General features: G+C 34.9%; 1 pseudogene; it reads right to left on the minus strand.

Moving 5' to 3' along the window:
- Positions 1-737: 737 nt before the first annotated feature.
- Positions 738-4,049, minus strand: LOC109019069 (annotated as a pseudogene).
- Positions 4,050-16,413: the final 12,364 nt, after the last annotated feature.

Consider the following 16,413-nt stretch of genomic DNA (forward strand, 5'->3'; position numbering starts at 1 on the left):
CCAAAAGAGCCAGCCACTCCAACATTGTAGCCAATTCTCCCTCATTAATCAACATCTTTGCTAGACCAAAATCAGCTATTCATGCGTTGAAGTTGAGATCTAAAAGGATGTTGCTTGACTTCACATCTCAATGAACAATGGGTAGTGAGCAATCATGGTACATATAGGAGAGCCCTTGGGCAGCTTGGAAGTTGGAATGGCAGTGTGGCACTTGGAACATTTAAAGTATTTTGGTTTAGTTGTTGCCTTGTCGGGAAATTATATTTGTTGTTGGAAACATTTAATTTTGTTGGCACTTAGAAAATGTTAGGTTTCTTTTTTTGTCAGAATTGGAACTTACAAAATGGCAGTTGTACTCATTGTAAGAAAATATTATTATGATCGATGTGGATGGTGGGTGTGGTCCAGTGGATGATTTTGGATGTGGTTCATGGATGATGGGTGTGGATGTTTATTGTAGTGATTAGTTGGATGTGGAAGATGGATTATGAGAGTGGATGTTTATTATAGTTATTAGTCATTTTTTAGTTTTTTTGCTTAATTTTTTGAAGAATGTTAGTATGTTACTTGTTTTTAGTTAGTTTTATTTTTTTTGTTATAGTTTGAGTAAAATTGAAGCAAAAGTGAATTATTTACTTTAGATTGTAATTTTTGAAAAAAGAATTAAATTTAGAAGCTCACACAAAAAATTCCTTTTTAAAAAGTGTAACAATTATGAAGTTGAAAATAGCAAAAAAAAAAAAAAAACCCAAGATCCGACTCCGCTCCGACAAGTCGAAGTCGGAGTTGGAGTGGACGATGAACATCTTAGAGTCTGAGGATGGGCATATAGACTTCGACCTGGTTGGTGCTTAGCCCTAAACCAAAGAGGATCTAGTCTTTTATTTCTCTTGAACAATGCTCAACATCCTCATTTGGCTTTGAATTCCTTAGGAAGGGAAAAACATCTCAGTTGCCGCATTCTTCTCTTCGTTTTTGACTGGCTGGCTACATTGGAGCAAAACCTTAAGAACCCTTTTCATGGATGGTCTGGTAGAAGGTTGTGTGCCAGTACAATAAAGTCCAAGTCTGAAAACATGACACATTTCATTCAAGTGACAAGGTTCCATGACCTCCTCATCCAAGGCATCAACAATTGGTTTTCCATCTTGAATGTGTCGCAATGCCCATTGGGCTAGGGATGTATTTTCATCACCATCATTGGCTTTCCTTCCGGTTGTCAGCTCCAGAAGGATAACCCCGAAGCTATAAACATCGATCTTCTCATTAATTCTTGTCGTGCGAGCATACTCTGCATTTCAATTCAACAACACAAACTAAGCAAACTTCTGGTGATGGAAAAAAAGGAAAACATAATCAATAAAAGGAAACTTGGAAATCTATATTGTCACACACCTGGAGCTATGTAGCCAAAAGTACCAGCCATGGCTGACATTGTAGCCGGTTCTCCCTCCTTGACCAACATCTTTGCTAGACCAAAATCAGCTATTTGTGCATTGAAATTTTGATCTAAAAGGATGTTGCTTGACTTCACATCTCGATGAACAATGGGTTGTGAGCAGTCATGGTGCAAATAGGAGAGCCCCTGGGCAGCTCCAAGTGCTATATGCAACCTCTTAGGCCAATCCAAGACAACATGACTAACTAACTGCACTTGAAAATGTTGTTGCTCTACTTTTCCTATGCAGCCAGCGATCCAGGCTACGGTTATCCAGATACTCATAGACAAGAAGTTTTGAATTATCATTGGAGATGCAGCAAAGCAACTTCACGATGTTGGCATGTCGAATTGAACTAAGTATTTTGACTTCTGCCAGAAATTCCTTTTCAAGTTTTTCTTCTAGCTTTCTGTTATTCCAAATCTTCTTCACAGCAACAATATCACTTGAACGATGAACAACAACATGATATACTTGACCTGATCCACCAGAGCCAATTAGGTTATTTTCTGTCAATCCTAACAAAATGTCTGATTCTGTGAAATTCAGCTTTTGGAATGAGATGAGCTTCCATGCCGAAGGCAATCCATGCTTTCTTTTTTTGTAATTTATGATCACAAAGAATGAAATAAATAAACCTAGAAGAACTGCTACCACCAAACCTATGATCCAAGCAATTAATTGGTAAGAAGTTTTGCTCAAATTTTGGCGGCGCGAACTGCAATTCTGGAGATTAAGGGATCGAGATGGTCTATTAGCACAAAGATTAGGATTGTTCAAGAAGCTGTTGGCATATGCACCATTCTCGAATTCACTTGGGATGCTTCCAGTCAGATGATTTGAAGACAAATTGAGTGAAGTGAGCTTTAGGAGGCCAAGTTTTGATGGAATTAGGCCAGACAACTGGTTTTCTGACAAGTCCAATTCAGTAAGGCCTGGTAAGGAACCAAGTTCCTCTGGAATTTGACCAGAGATTGCATTTCGGCTGAGGTTTAGAGTAATCAGCGATTTCCATGAATTAATATCTGATGGAAAGGAGCCCGAAAGTTGGTTTCGATCAAGCAAAAGAATTGTCAAACGAGAAAGATCTTGAGGAATTGTGCCGTTGAAGTGGTTATTACTAGCCATGAGAACCAACAAATTCCTCCAGTAAGACACTCCCTGTGGAATTTTACCCGAAAACCTATTGTTATTCATCTCCAATCGTGAAAGATTCCATGCCAATCTCTCAGGAAGCTCGCCTGTAAAAGAATTATCACTTAGCATCAACATTTTCAGATTTGATGATGTCCAAAGACCACTTGGAATATTCCCAAAAAACTTATTTTTGTATATCTTGACTAATTCCAAACTGCTGCAATTTCCAAGTGACTTGGGCAATTCACCAACGAGCTGGTTTTTATAAGCTACCACTTCCACCAACTTCCCATTGTCACATAAGTGTTCTGGCAACTGGCCTATAAGCTTGTTGGTTGAAACCCAAAGCCTTTCCAACATAGAATACCTCCCTAGTTCTGGAGGCAAACTCCCTAAAAAATTGTTGTTATATAAGTTGAGATTTTTCAGCCTCGGAAGACGACCAATGCTATCTGGGATTTTTCCAGATAACTGATTGAGAAACAAAGCCAGACCTGTCAAATTTTTGAGCTTTCCAAAATCATCGGGAATTGTCCCTGTCAAAATATTTTCTGAGAGATCGATGACATCGAGATTCAAAGCCTCGACCACCCGAGGAATCTCTCCGGACAATTTTTTTTTGTGAAGGTAAACAATTGTTAGATTCTTTGGCATAAACAAATTATCAGGGATCTTCCCGGTCATGTTATTTTGTGACAAATCCAAATGCTCCAGAGCTGCCATTTCTCCAATCGTGTTGGGGATTTCCCCGATCAAATTCGTCCCGACCATCCATAAAAACTTGAGCTTCTTCAACTTTCCGAACTCCAAAGGCAAGGTTGGCACCATCTTAGAATTATGGGCCAATCCTAAAACCTCGAGATTGGACAGGTTTCCAATTTCTGGTGGGAAAGAACCGATAAACGGACACTCGACAAGCATGAGTTTCCTCAATTTTGTCAACTGCCCGATAGATGCTGAGATGTTACCGTCGAAGTTGCTGCCTTCGATGCTGAGCTCTCGAAGCTGAGACATGCGGTGAATGTCATCGGGGATTGCACCATAAAAGTAGTTCTGTGAGAGGTCAAGAATTTCCAACTTCGAACAATTGTAGAGAGCTCTGGGGAACTCCGTTGAGTGGAAACTGTTGTTATAAACATCAAATGTTGTGAGGTTCGTGAGGTTGCAAACGAAGGGTGGGACTGTTCCATTGATGTTGTAATCTTTGAAGGATAACCCAATGATAGAGTCGTTGGAGCAAGTGATCTCAGGCCAGGAACAATGGGAGGAGGAGTTTGTTGGAATCCAGTGTCTGAGAGATTCTGGGTTTCCCCAGAGTTGTTTCATGTTTAGTAGGATTCCTTGTTCTTGAGCTTGGGAGTTTGCATGGGAGAGAAAGAGGAAAAATGTGACGTAAAAAGAGAAATGGATAAATATTGGAGCTACTTTCGTCATTACAAGAGGTTTGAGTTTTTTTGGCTCTGGCTTTTGCTCTAGTCTGAACTCTTGATCTCAACAATAAGCTAATAAATAGATGAAAACTCGAGAAAGAAGAGAAAAATACACATCCAATGGTGGGACGTTCAAACATCAAACCCCACTCGTGGAAAATGTTAGTAGACTTTGACTTGCTTTGGATGATGTTGATTCTTCCACTACCCGTCATGCAAGCTGTCAAGCATGTGCTGCTTATCTGATCTCTTTAGTCAAGAGCCAATGCTTTCCACAAACCCCTGGAATGGGTTAGAATCAGAAAAATCAAGATATGATTATTACACAAAAATAAAATACTTTAATGTATGGAACTGCTTAGGCCAGAGAGTGGGTACTGACAGTTTCCACCAATAAAAGTGTAAAATTACTTTTCTTTTTTATTTTTGTATATTATTTTATAAAATTAGTAAAATTACAGTTTCCACCAATAAGATAAAGCATATCAATAATGTATTTGCCATTTATCTGATGCTAACATGGCATTATAAAAACATGAGTGTCCGTTATTTTATAATAATTATATTAATTAACACATTAACATAATAATGAATTTAATTATACCACTATAGTCTATATAAGTTACACTATACAACTTTTATATTAGTGTATATGATCAAATATTTAGAAATGTATTTCTAAAAAAGAATATATATTATAATTAAATATAATATATATATCAAAAATATGTTTATATTAATAACTTAATATTAATCATGTTCATATTTAAGATTAAGATTAAGATTAAGATTTTATGTTATATTAATTTTATGTTATAAAATTAGTACTTATATATTATATAAAATATTATAATAAGATTTATAAGATTAATATTTATTTCCTGCTATATCAAATGTTATATTAATTTCATATTATTAGATTATTATACAAGAATTTTAAGATTTTAAAGTTTCCTGTTATATTAATTAGAAATGCCATATGCTTTCCGTTTTCTCCCTCTTACAAACAATTCACAAAATTTTACCGAAAACCTATCAGAACTCATTTTCTTTCTCGTTCTACACTTTAACTTTGTGTCCAAAAGCCTTCTATTCCAGGTGATTTATTAGATAGTTTTATTTTTATTTTATATTGGAACTTGAGTATTTGTTGTGTTGCTTTTAGGAGGGGATGAAAATCGCAATGGCGAAAGATCTTCACGGAGTGGCATGAGTTTTCCTTTCCTTCTAGACTGCAAAACAGAAGATATTTTCCTAATTTTTGTGCAATATACTAGAGGGTCGTGTGACAACAAGAACCCGTGAGATAGAGAGAGGCTGCATGAGAAGGGGCAGATCGGGGAGCTACGTCATGGAGAAGAGGTCGTGGGGGCAAGGGGAGGAGAAGGGTGGTCCGACGAGGTAAGGGGCTACTGCAGCAACAACAAAGAAAATCGAGAGAGAGATGGGGCTGTTTTGAGGCTTGATTTGGTGAGGAGGAGAGAGAGAGAGAGGGGGGGAGGCATAAGGAAGGCTAGGTCCGACACAGAAGGAGGAGGCCGGTGAGGTGGTAAAGGTGCAGCGCGACAATGGCAATTGACGACGCCGCTGGGCTAAGAGGAAAAGATCGGGTGAGTGAGGGGGAAGACGTCCGGCCTGAGAGGGAGGGAAGAGAGAGAGGAAAAAGGGAAAATAAGGGATCGAGGGTTTCCTCTCAGGTAGTTAATCTAGACCCTTCATTTAGGATTCTTAACCTAGATCCAACAGTGGAGATTAAACACTGAAATAAACTAACTAAAATATCTAGATCAAATATAAATACAATATCATAAATTAATATCAACTTTATGTTATAAAATACTATTCTTTCATCATTAATTAAAATGGTGAAATTTGTTAAATATTTTTAAGTCAATAAAATAATCTAATTAAATAGAGTTTTTAACGTAATTTAAATCTCATAATATTTTTTCTACAATTATAATACTTTTGCGGCTTCCAAAATCTAAGAGGCCTACTTTAAAATCGAGCTTAGTTCAATAATATTGAAAAGCCCCGATTTAAAATATTTCTTAGACATTTAAAATATTTCGAGGGTTTTAAAATACTGGGCTCGCTTTAAAAATCACTCGCTATATTTAAAAACACAACTTCAATATTTAAAATACGTAGAGAAGACTCATGATCAATCAAGAGAAAAATGGCAGGTTGTCAAACTTTAGAGACATGCTTTCTCATGCCTTCACGGTTTATTGTGATACTCGATTGTATGAAGATGCATGACAAGGAGAAGGCAAGGATGAAGGAAATATTTGTCGCCACAAAGCAGAGAATGTCATTTACAACTGATACATGGAGCTCCATATAAAATGTAGGCTACATGTGTATCACAGCCCATTTTATTGATAGTGAGTTGACATTGCAGAAGCATTTTATTAGCTTCAAAACATTGTTGATCACAAGGGGTCATCCATTGGCAAGGAGATAGATATTGTATAAAGGATTGGAGGATCAGAAAGGTGCTTTGTATCACGGTTGACAATGCCAGTGTGAATGACACTGTCATTGATTGGTTCAGGCGGAATATGACGGTAAAAGAGGATATCATTCGTGAGAACCAGTTTATCCATGTTCAATGTTGTATCCATATCATTAACCTTATAGTTTCTGAGGGGTTCAAGGAAGTTGATGATTCTATTATTAAAATCTAGAACCTTGTGAGATATGTGAGGGCTTCCTCCTTATGGCTCTACCAGTTTAAAGCAATAGCCGAACAACTTGAGATCCCAACTCTATATACATGATGTTGGATGTAGTACAGAAGGACCAAACATCATTCGAGAGGATGGAGGTCGAAGATGGAGGCATGAGGTATGCTTTGTTGGGGGGAGAAGGGGGCTCAGTGTGCCGGACAAATTTGATTGGGCCAATGTCAAATATTTTATTTAATTTTTGAAGTATTTCTTTTTCAACGAAAAAATCGATTTTGTGGTATATTTGCTCTTCTAGCCACTTGAAAGTTTTGATTTTAAAATAAAACAGCCAAACCCCACTCGTGGAAGATGCTGGTAGACTTTGACTTGCATAGGATGATGTTGAGTTCGTTGGTTGTATATGCACTTTCTTCCACTTCCACTCATGCAAGCGACTATATGTGTTGCTCATTGATCTCTTTATAAGTCAAGGGCCAATGCTTTCCACAAACCCTTAAAATAGGTTGGAATCAGAAAAATCAAGATAATGTATGGAACGGCTAGGGCCAGAGAGTGGGTCCTGACAGTTTCCTCCGACGAGTGTAAAATTATAGTATCCACCAATAAGATAAAGTACATCAATAATGTATTTGCCTCTTTCCTGATGTTAACATGGCATTATAAAAATATGACGTTTGTCCTCAGCAGGAGCCCATGGTGAAGATCTAGGATAAGATCACCGATTCGCCATGTTTAGTTTTCCTTATTTTTTAAGTTTTTTTTTTTTTTAAAGCACATTTGTTCTTCTAGTCACTAGAAAGTTTTGATTTTTAAACAAAGCAGCCAAACCCCACTCGTGGAAGATTGTGGTAGGCTTTGAGTTGCTTTGGATGATGTTGAGTTTGTTGGCTGTATATATACGCACTTTCTTCCGCTACCACTCATGCAAGCAGTCAAGGACTACATGTGCTGCTCATCTTATCTCTTTAATCAACGGTCAATGCTTTCCACCCCATGAAATGGGTTGGAATCAGAAAAATCAAGATATGATTATTACACAAAGATTAAAAAATGATTTTTCCACGACACGTATAAAAAAATGACTTTTTTTATTTTGTAAAATTACCAACGTGTAAAGTTACAGTTTCTACCAATAAGATAAAGTAGATCAATAATATATTTGCCTCTTTCTTCATGCTAACATGGCGTTATAAAATTATGACGTTTGTCCTCATTAGTAGCCCATAGTAAAGACCGATAAGATTGCCGATTCGCCATGTTTAATTTTCCTTTTTTTTTAAGTTTTTTTTTCTTAAAAGATTATTCAAAATAAAATTAATTTTCTTTAACTCTAAAAAAAAATTATCTAAATTTTTTATCCGATTATTATCCAAATATAAAAACCAAAATAAGAATTATTCAAACAAAATATTTATTCAAACAACTTTTCAGTTTTATTATCTATTTTTACAAATCTAAATACAAAATTGATTTAAAAAGAAATTATTCAAAATTCTTTCTCCTTTCACAAAACTTATTAATATTATATCTAAGAAATTTCACAAATATTCTCTATTTTTCTTTTCTCAAAATCAAGTAAACCAAACGTGACAAATTAAACCCTTCCAAACCAATGAGGAAAATGTAGTATTATGTATGAAAAATTGCTGGAGGAGCATACAACTGCTCGATCTAGTTGAGTATTAACCACCTAATATGCAGTTTGTTTGTTTATTCCCTAACATGATGGCCTAAACCATCGCAAGAAAAAAACAGTTCCCAACAACCATGGCTTAAAGCAAGCAAGAAAGAAGCACGGCCTAAAGCCTCGCAAGAAAGAATGGCAAACATTCATATAAAACTTGGACATATTTTCTTGACTCGACTCGGCTTGAGTTGATTTTTCGAGAAAAAAACAAAGACTTGACTCGAATTAACATAACCTTTGGATAGGATTTTAGATAGAATGTTAGAAAAACACATGGGAACAACCTTGGTGCATTAAGTACTCCAGGGTGCAAGTGACGTCTCCCCCACCATGTCAAGGGTGAAGTAAAAAAGCCTAACTCATGTTAGGGTTCTTTTTGGAAGTCAAAAAACAAACTCATATCAATGGTGTTTCTAGAAACACTAGAAATTTTGAAATTTGTAAATAGAGCTTACGGCCTTGCAGAAATCAAAAGAGAGTAGGGGTCTAACCAGTCCAATTCAGTCTGATTTTAGATATATTCTATAATCAAATAGGTATATACCAATTTCGAGAATTGAATAACCGATACCGGACCAATTCATGACCAAAACCGACATTTTCGGTTCCAGTCCGGTTCAGTCAAATTTTTCCTGTTTTATTTATGATTTGTATAATTCTTTCAACACTAATTTCAATTATTATAATTTATTATTTATTATTAATATATAATAATAATAATTCATTATTATATAATTATACTAGTATCTAACTTATTAGTGAGATTAACTTATTAGTCATTGGTATTAACTTATTAGTATTAGTAAATGATATATATACTATGATATTATAATATTATAACTATAGTATAATATAACTAAACTATCAGTGCAGTTTGGTATTAGTATACTTAATTAGTATTAGTATTATTATATATATAAAAGTATCCTATAGCGATATAGTATTTTTTTTTTTTTTTGATAGAAAAGCGATATAGTTTTAGTTTAACTACTAATACTATAGTGATTTATATAGTTATTTATATATAGTACATTAATTACTAATAGTAGACTAATACTATATATATTGTGATATTTTGATATAAAAATATGTATATAGTTATCTACTAATACTATATGCTAGTAATAATATAGTATAATTACTATATACTATAGTAATAGTATAGTATAAATACGGCCTTGCAGAAATCAAAAGAGAGTAGGGGTGTAACCAGTCCGATTCAGTCCGATTTTAGATATATTTTATAATCAAATCGGTATATACCAATTTTGAGAATTGAATAACCGATACCGGATCAATTCATCACCAAAACCGACATTTCCGGTTCCAGTCCAGTTCAGTCAAATTTTTCCTGTTTTGATTTATGATTTGTATAATTTTTTCAACACTAATTTCAATTATTAGAATTTATTATTTATTATTAATATATAATAATAATAATTCATTATTATCTAATTATACTAGTATCTAACTTATTAGTCATTAGCATTAACTTATTAGTATTAGTAAATGATATATATAGTATGATATTATAATATTATAACTATAGTATAATATAACTAAACTATCAGTACAGTTTGCTATTAGTATACTTAATTAGTATTAGTATTATTATATATATAGAAGTATCCTATAGCGATATAGTATTAGTTTAACTACTAATACTATATATATATTGTGATATTTTGATATAAAAATATGTATATAGTTAACTACTAATACTATATGCTAGTAATAATATAGTATAATTACTAATTAGTGAGATAAACTTATTATGCTTAGCAAATACTATAGGTTAGTGTCTAACATATTTATATATTTCATTATATATGTTAGTGATAATATGATGGTTACATATACTAAAACCATTAGTTAATTTATATTGTAGTATACGTACATTATTTTGTTATAATTATATTAATTAACACATATTAGTATAGTATTAAATTTAACTATACTACTATAGTCTATATAAGTTACACTATACAACTTTTATATAAGTGTATATGATCAAATGTGTAGAAATGTATTTATCAAAAGTAATATATATTATTATTTATTAAGCAATAAAATGTATTTATCCTTAATATAATATATATATATATATGTCAAAACTAGTTTATATTAATAACTTAATATTAATGTTCATGTTCATGTTCATGTTTAAGATTAAGATTAAGATTTTATATTATATTAATTTTATGTTATTAGATTATTATACATGAATTTTAAGATTTTAAAATTTCATGTTATATTAATTAAAAATTGAGCATATAATGTATATAATATAAAAAAGATCATTATTTATATGTATATTTGAACCAGTCCGAGTTAAAAAAAAAAAAACCAAATTAGAACCAAACCGATTTGGAATCAATTTTGAAAAAACGAAACTAGTACCGAAACGAATTGGTTTTGCACCAGACTGAACATACTGGTCCAGTATGGTTCGGGACAACTTTTTGGTTTTTATTTTCAAGGAGATCTTACGGACTTGCGTACTTTTCAAACAAAAATTCATTTAAATGCCATATGCTTTCCGTTTTCTCCCTCTTACAGACAATTCATAAAATATTGCCAAAAATGTGACACTGCCTATCGGAACTCATTTTCTTTCTCATTCTGTACTTTACTTTATGTCCAAAAGCCTTCTATTCCAGGTCATTTATTAAATATTTTGAAATTTTGTTATATTGGAACTTTAGCATTTGTTGTGTTGTTTTTCGGGGTGGACGATAATCGCAATGGCAGAAGATCTTCATGTAGAGGCATCAGTTTTCCTTTCCTTCTAGACTGCAAGAGAGAAAACAAGAGATAGTTTCCTAATTTTTGTACAATATACTAAGGAAGAAAAAAAGATGTCAACTCATATGTGCAAACTACGCACACTGTTGACATGGCTTTTTGCCACATCAGCCGTTTTTTATAAAAAAAAATTAAAAAAATTGATGAAAACACCTCGACAAATAGAAAAGGGAATCGACAGCTCCAACCTTGCAGAAACATCTCCCCCAAATTCCAGGTCTCCTTTTTCATTTTCCACGCCGAGGATAACCAAATAGAAACTAAGGGGTTCCTCTTGGTGACTTGGAGTGCAAAAGCGGCCAAGGATTTGCAGCAGTAGAGAGCTGGAAGTCCAGAGCCACAGCTGCAGACACCTCTACCTCAGCCTCAAGGCAGCAATAACAGAGACTTCACAATGATTCTCACAATCCTTTTCTCCTTTATAGCCATCTACGTTATGGTATACAACTCTTAAAAGTTCTACTGCCATTTCGTTCTTCCTATGATGTTATGCAATTTTAATGTCTCATTCATTGTATCCACTTTTTTTTTTTTTTTAACTTATTGGTCTTTTAGTAGAGTTTTAGCATCTAATCCATCACCCTATTCGTTTTTGTCTGATTTGATTTTGTCGTGTTCTTGTTTCTTTACGATTCTTGCAACTTGATTCAAGATTTTCTTTGTCTCAGTAATGCATCATTACTTCATTGTCTTAGTCAAGGCCGTATTTTCAATTTGAAAGATGGTGATTTGTCGAGATTGAGAAGAGAAGAGAGGGGAGAGAAGAAGAAGGCTTGGTTCTAGAGATTGGAGAAGAAGAGAAGGGGAGGGATGCTACAAGGAATGGACAAACCTTCGATTTTTCATTCTCTTTTCCATACCAAAATACAATGTTTTAAATTTTTCCAGGTCACATTTCGTGTGCAAGGGTTGCGCAAAAAGCCTATATCCATCATTTTCCAATTTACCAAGACCTTTCCATAGCAAAACTTAGTTAGGGTGATGCTACACCCACTGAATTCTTTCTTTTTTTAAACAATTTTCTAAATCCCTTAAACATTTATTGAAAAGAAAAAAAAAATCACAAACTCATAAAAAAATACTTTCTTAACCATTAAGTTAAAAATAAACAAAAGCAATCAGTAAAAAAAATTGTTGGCTTCTCTCTGTGAGAGTAGAGTTTTCCTAGTTTTATAACCCATCTCATGCCACGTAGATTCTTGGACAATGTTTTAGGTGAGCCTAACCAATCCTATTAATCCGAGCATCGGCATTGATTTATTTATATGCAAATGCAAAATCACATGTTTTGGAGATTGTCTTTGCCATTCAAGAAAAACTCTCATATTGAATTATGCATCTTTGAGAAATTAACTTTTTTCCTAAAATTATTATTTTTTTATATATTTTACAATTAGCACCCACTACAAAGATGTTGAAGGTAGAGTGGGAAGAGAGAGAAAAAAATAATAGAATATCATTTGTAGAGTGAACAGTGCATTTGCAAAAATGTATTTGCACTGTTCATAGCTATGGAAATATTAAAACAGCTGACGTGGCACGTATAATTTTTCTCTCAACTTGGGGGGCAATTAGGGTGCGACTCTTGTTGCGACATTATGACCACGGCTACTGGGCCTTCAATGTCGATGATGGGGGGCAGGGTGGTCGTCCATCTGGGGGGATCTGATGAGCCCGGTGAGCATCATGGGGATATCAGTTGGTCCTATGGGGATCTCTAATGAAAAATTGTTTGCGGATTTGGTAAGGGTGTGACCTCAGGTTCCTCCTGTGTGGATACATCAAGAATAGATGGGGGTTGACGTCGATGCCGGTGGTTGGACAACTTCATTATCCACGGAATATCCTTGTACGTATTGTGAATGAAGAGGACTTCATAGGAGTCATGGCGAGAGGAAACACTTATATCTCAGGAGTTCCTTATCTGATTTTTCATTGGACGCTGGATTTTTTTAAGGAGGAGGATTCCCCGTTGGTTCCCATTTGGTTGACACTTCTGGGTCTACCTTCGAATTTCTTTCATGTGTCAATTTTGAAGAGTATTGGTGGAGGTTTTGGGAGATTTTTGAAAAGCGATAATGCGACGATGTGTCTCTCATCCTGAGGTAGCAAGGATTTATGTGGAATTGGATGTTTCAAAGCCATTGAGACACTCTTTTTGGTTGGGGATACCAGGACTTCCAAATAGTTATCTGCAATAGGTCATTTATGAGTCAGTTCCAAAGTTTTGTGTTGTCTGTAGCAAACAAGGACACTAAGACAAGAACTGTGGGCAGTAGAAGAAACCAATGATACAGGGGAAGATGGATGTTAGTCTGGAAGAGGAGAGTTGATGAAAAAGGCATGGAAACCAATAAATAAACTGGTAACACAGACTTCGGCTTTGCTTTTGGATGAGATAAAATTCTCAACTACTCGCCGAGCAGAATTGTTGGAAATTATCACTAAGAGGAGAAGTGAAGTGGAGTCGAAGACGTTAGAGGTTCTGTTTGTGGATTCGAAGTGGCTGATTGTAGACAAAGCTCAATTTGAGTTCAAGTTCTTTGGGGACATTGTGCCCGCTTGCGTGAGCCAAAGTAAAAATGTTGAAGGTGAGAGGCTGGCATCAGTTTCACCAAACAAAGATGCGAACTGTTTGTTTGATTTAGCTGAGGGGGATTCTGATGAGGAGGCAGAGGAGGTCAATTTTCGGAGAAGAGGTGCTCACCGAGAAGCTCACTCAAACTTGTGGATGAAGTGTTGAAGTATGAACTTAGTCGCTTGGCTGATACGAGAATCGAGGTTCTTCAACAAGGTTCTCACTGTCGGAGGGGGAATCAGAGGGTGAGTTGGAAGAACTAGCAAATAAATGTTTGATTCTGACTCAGAGTTGCATGTGCTGCTGAAGCGGTTGAGTGGGGTGAAAAAGAAAGGATCGATGGTTGTCCTAGGAAGGAGGATGACCCATCCCAGGAAACCTTTTTAATTTTTTATGAATCTTATTTGGAATATTAGGAGAATTCTTTCGTCGAACAGTAGACTTCGACATTTGATGAATAAAACTCATCTGTCCATGGTGTTATTATTAAAATCATTTCTCGATTCGAATAAATGTAAGCGATGGGCTAGGTGGTTGCATCCGCCAAAGTTTATAAATAACGCCGATGCAAGTGGTAAAATATGGTTGTTTTGGGGGGACGAATTGGAGTTTGATTTGATCTCGATGTCAGACCAAGCTTTGGCGGGTTAGTTTGTATGTGGGAGTGTTAGGGCAGGTTTTGGGGATGAGATGAGAATTTTATGTTTTGTTTTACTATTTAAAATATTATGCTTTAGTATTATTATTGTTTTGAGATTTGAAAAAATTGATGATGGGAACCAAGGTGGGCCTAGTCTTAAAGATATGTTGCGAGTTCCAGATGGGCCAAATACAAGTTCAAGGGCTTAAATGATGAAGATTCAGTTTTGATTCATTTGATAAGTTATGGAAATGGCAACAACATGACTTAAAGGCTTTGGGCACTTGAAGGCTTTCAATTTAGTTCATTCATTTAAAGGACTTATTTTATTAATTTAGAATAATTCGGTTTATTATATGGGAAGGGGGCCTATGCAAGGGCATGTTGGGAAAGTTATTATTTTATTGAACTGGGGTTAGGGTTACTGTAGCCGAGTTACTATAGCGCCATACTGTAGCCGCGACACTGTTCACTCAGGGTTATTTATGGAAGATGGGGGTATTATTTTGGCTAGGGTTTTAATTAGGTTTTGGTTTAAATAATCTTTGTACCCACATTTTAATCAGTTTATGAAATTTGATGAATTTGTTCATTGTGAGTTGAGTTTATCTCATCTTTTTCTTAATTGAACTTTCGAACTTATCAAAGGTAAATCCCAACTTTTGTGGCGTTTCTCCTTTGTAATCTGGGTTCTTGAGACGTGTTCTTCAACGGGACTAGATTTTAATATAATCTAGGTTCTTGAAACGAGTTCTCATCGGGTCTAGGTTCTCTATCCATTGACTTGATTTTGGCTTTCTTGAGGAGTTTTCAAATTGACTGTGGGTTCAAGGGAATTCATTCCCACAGGTTTATATCATTTGGTATCAGAGCAAGGTTTCCAATCAGGTCTAATTCTATCTTTTGATTATTGTATCTTTAATTTTGATTCTAGGGCTTCATCGTTCTAAGGTTACAAAAAAAAAAAAATAGAAACAAAAAGTAGGCTGCCAAAATTCTTAGGGTTTTGGGTTTGGCTGAAATTTGCATCACCTAGGGTTTCAAAATTCGAGGGTTTCTTACATCTCTAAGTTTGTCCATTGCTTGGAGTGTCGTTCCGTTGATTCTCTTCTACTTCATTGTCAATTCTTGTGTGCTTGAATTCAATTGCTTGATATTCAGAATTGAGAGTTGCTGTTTGAGATTGAATTAGAGAGAAGAAGAGAATAGAAAAGAAAAGACAGGAAACGAAAAGAAAAGAAAAGAAAAGAAAAGAAAAACAAATTCAAAAAAAAAATTGACAGGAGGAAAAGAAAATGTAGCATATTCAAAGGTTGCTACATAGTTACAAAAAAAAAAAAAAAGAAAGAAATTTGTTGATTGAACCTTATTATCAAAGGAGTTGCATACATCATTAAAGTTGGTATCTTGTCTTGTTGTTACTCTTTCATTCGTATAACAAGGTTGCCTTGATTCTCGAATCATTTTTATTCCTTCTGTGTTTCTCTTATTGTTATTTCTTGAACCTAATTACTTGTTGTGATAAAACAAGGTTGCCTTGTCTTGATTGAGTTGAATTAGTTCTTTCAGAACTTGAGTGGGAAAACTCTTGAGGTAAAAGGCAAGAGAGTGTGAGACTATTATCAGGAAAAAGCCAATTAAGAGTGAAACACGAGTGGAGTTCCATTATTCGAGTGTAAACACGTAAGGGAGTGCGTGAGGTTTTCTTTTTTAGCACTAACATTCTTTTGTGCAGCACCTTATAATGTTTCATCGGAGTAGCTCATCACCAAGGGGGAGAGCGGATAACTCATCCTGTGTGTTGCAAGCCATGCAACAACAGTTTGAGCGATTAAACTTTGTGTTAGGTGAAGTGAAGGATAGGATGAATCATCAAGAAGCAGCGATAGAAATCTACATGGTGGGAGAGATAGGAGGCGAAATGAGTTTAGTGTTAAAAATGGATATGAGAATGAAGAGTATGGTGATTCTCTTATTACCAAGCATGCACTCAATACAAATATT

Source organism: Juglans regia, chromosome 10 (assembly GCF_001411555.2).
Source record: "Juglans regia cultivar Chandler chromosome 10, Walnut 2.0, whole genome shotgun sequence".
Classification (NCBI taxonomy): Eukaryota; Viridiplantae; Streptophyta; class Magnoliopsida; order Fagales; family Juglandaceae; genus Juglans; species Juglans regia.